This window comes from Hippopotamus amphibius, chromosome 2 (assembly GCF_030028045.1).
Source record: "Hippopotamus amphibius kiboko isolate mHipAmp2 chromosome 2, mHipAmp2.hap2, whole genome shotgun sequence".
Classification (NCBI taxonomy): Eukaryota; Metazoa; Chordata; class Mammalia; order Artiodactyla; family Hippopotamidae; genus Hippopotamus; species Hippopotamus amphibius.
The window spans coordinates 131,848,124-131,851,472 of NC_080187.1; the positions used below are offsets into that span (position 1 = coordinate 131,848,124).

A 3,349-nucleotide genomic window follows, 5' to 3' on the forward strand; every position below is an offset into this window, starting at 1 on the left:
CGGCGGCACTTAGCGGGCCCGGCAGGCAGGAGTGGGCGCTGGCCACGGCCTCCAGCCAATCAGAGCGCGGCCCGGCGCGGCCACTGTGGCCCGACAGCGTCCCCTGCCGGGATGGCCGTGGCGCCGCGTGGCTGCCCGGCCCGGGTCCCCGGCGGTCGCGAGTCCTCGTCGCCGGCTGTCGGACACGGGCAGGGCTCGCCGAAGGGATGCCGAAGAGGGCTCCCGGTTATTGTCCTTCTCCCATTCACCCAGGTGCACGTCGCCACCTGGCCGTTGCTTGTCAGGCCACAGCTGCAGTGATGTCAGCACCCAGACCTGTCTGGGAGTCCCATCAGCACGAGCGTCTCTCCTGGAGAGCAACGGGGCACCAGGGCACTGTGTAGCAGCTCACGGTTGCCTGGACTCAGCCTGCAGCCATTTGTTCTCAGTTCTTCAAATCCCCACGCTACCAGGGCTTCTGCTGTCCCCCCTCTTCCGGATCTCCCAGGAGGATGCTTTGCTCCGATTCTATAGGTTTCCTTTGCCCCGATACCCTTCAAGGTCTTGGACTTTGAAACTGAAAACGTTCCCCCTACTTATGCTTTTAAATCCTGTCCTGAGAAATATCCGCTACAGAGTATAGTTGCCCAGTTTGGAAAAGAGTTATAGAGCACCAGGAAATAGCAGGAGGAAAAAATTAAGTACCCTTGTTTAATATTTCAAACTCATACCATACTGCATCATACTTAATTCTCACAAAACTGTAGCTCAGAGAAGTTGAGCGACTCGCTAAGGACACAGTTCCTACATTTGGGAATAGAAGAATTAGAAGTTGTGACCCCAGAAGCCGACTTGAGCAGGAAGGGTCCAGCCAGGAAACAGAGGCACACTCAGGGGAGGGGAATGATTAAAATGGAATGTAATGAAACTACTTACAAAGGAGTTGATGTGATGGGGAAGTATCAGGAACCAGAAAGCGCAAGAAGCCAAGAAGCTATCAGCCCCCTAGAGGCAGAGGCCAGAAGCCGTGTTGGCAGAGCCTGAAGGAACGCGAGCTGCAGAATGCACCCAGGCGGGAGAAGGAAAACCCAACCCTTCGCTCTTCCTGCTGTCCCATCTCCTGCCACTGTCTATCCCTGTGGAACCCAGAAGTCACTGGGGCCTGACAGTGGTGTCCTGGGGCCAGATCCTAATGGTTTGTGAGAGCCAGTTGTTAAGTTATCGGGAATTTTGTGAGCCACTTGTTAAAAGCTATTCTTAGAAATAATAACAGCCAGCCGTTATTAAAAATTAAATTATATACATTTACTATTAATTATAAAAAAACAAAAGAAATAAAGAATATCACTTCCTAATCATTTTACTACATTTTACTATTATCTGTTCTTGAAGTTTTGGATGTCTGGTATCCCTGTAGGGATGCTATGTAACCTGCGCTACTGAGTGTCTCTACCCAATTCCGGGTTCGCTGACTTCATGTTGGTAGCTTGAGTATTCAGACTGCAGAAATCAGTAAATGGTTTGTTAACTGTCAACTTGATTTATTATTCTGTTGATTGTCTAGACCGAAAGAAGTAATGGAGAACAAGGTTAATAATGCAGATGAAATAGTGTGTTGTGTCTGTGGCTACTGAATTTCAAATAGCACAAAAATTTGAGGAAATATCTTTCCAGTGTTTCAAAACTATTATGCGAGCTACCAAAGAAGTTGCTTCCTGTGGAGAATGAAGTTTCCTAGTTGTTTCACTTTTGTCTTTCTTGTTGAGGTAAACAAAAATATCAACCAACATTCATGTCATGCTACACTTGTTTGTCAGTTACAATCACAGATTGATGAGGGACACCAGAGTTCTGCAAAAATCAATGAAAACATTCTGCAGGAATCATTCTGCTATATGGAATTTGAGAAGGATTGTATATTTTATTATTATTTGTAACAAAAGTCTAAAATTGTCCCAATGCTGTTACCATATTAACAAGTACACTTTTATATTAATAGCTTAAGGCCAAAAAAAAAAAAAAAAAAGTCCTGCAGTCTTAGTTTTATTATTGACATATCGACATTCTTCTACTCAATACAGAGGGTAATCTAAGCTGTAAGAATGAGTATATATGTATATGTGTATATATATATGCATGTGTGTGATGAAATAAAATCACTTTTACTTTGAAGTTCTAAAATTGCCCGTAGTGCTCGCTTCGGCAGCACATATACTAAAATTCGAACGATACAGAGAAGATTAGCATGGCCCCTGCGCAAGGATGACATGCAAATTCGTGAAGCGTTCCATATTTTTATGTGTATAAAAACAGATGATTGAACTTGGTGTACCCCAAAAAAATAATTTAAAAAAATTTTTACCAATACCAATTTAATAGATAAATAAATAAATAAATAAATAAATAAATAAAATTGCCCGTAAATATTTTTTTCTAGAATTGGCCCAATGTAGAAGACATTGCTCCCCACTGTGGGAAAACAGTGGTTTAGATTTTTCTTTTAACCACAGCCCCCTCTGACAGGCTAAACACCTCCAGGACTACCTATCTCACCTGTTACCAATTCCCAAAGAAAACAGAACTCAGGAATATCAGGGAATCGGAGAGAAGAACGTGACATTTTAGCCCCACTTACTGATTTCAGGAGGCTAATTAGAAGCTTGTCAGCCGTGCAAGTGAAGGGCCTGAGGATGCGCAGTTCTCTGTCCGCGAGCCCCGAAAAGAGAGCGAGAATAGTCCCGACCTCCCGGCAGGGGGCGCTGCCTGAGGATGGAGCGCGCAGAAGGTCTCCAGGGCCGCGACGGGCAAAGGGTCCCCTGGTCCACCCTGCGCACCAGGCGCTGCGGAAGGGCGCAGAGCCGGCGCGCGCGCAGTTTCACCGGAAGCCCCAGAAGCAGGAGAATTGCGCTGGGCTGGAGGCACCGGCATTTTTCATCAGCTGGGCTGGGCTGGGCTAGGGAAATGGGAATAGTTGGTTTTTTCTCTGCTTGGAGAACCTGGAGCCGCGTGGCCTATGGGCCACGGGCCTCCCAAGAGCGGTGGAACAATTAATGGATATCTCCGCCCTCCGCCCCATCCATTGTATAAGGGGAGGCAGGCAGAAAGCCAGATCAGAAAGATATTCCTGACTTTGCTCTTAAAAATGAGGGTTTTAAAGGCTCAGAGAGGACTTCTGGCTAGACAAAATGTTGGGGAGAAAATCCTGAGGGCCGGCAGAGCAGGAGGCTGGGGAGATTTGGATTTCCTGGGAGATAAAAGATTCCCTCAGATAGGGGTTGGGGGAGAGTGATGAAGGGGAGTGATGAAAGCACAGTAGTTCCTGGAGAGGCTCTGGAGAAGGGAGCCTTGTTTTCCTTCCCGGGTAGAGCCC

At 46.8% G+C, this 3,349-nt stretch overlaps 1 non-coding gene across 1 annotated transcript; it reads left to right on the top strand.

The window, feature by feature from the left end:
- The first annotated feature begins 2,169 nt into the window (after positions 1–2,169).
- Positions 2,170–2,276, top strand: LOC130846912 (U6 spliceosomal RNA). The gene has a single exon (XR_009051707.1). It is a non-coding gene; the product is annotated as a U6 spliceosomal RNA (small nuclear RNA).
- Positions 2,277–3,349: the final 1,073 nt, after the last annotated feature.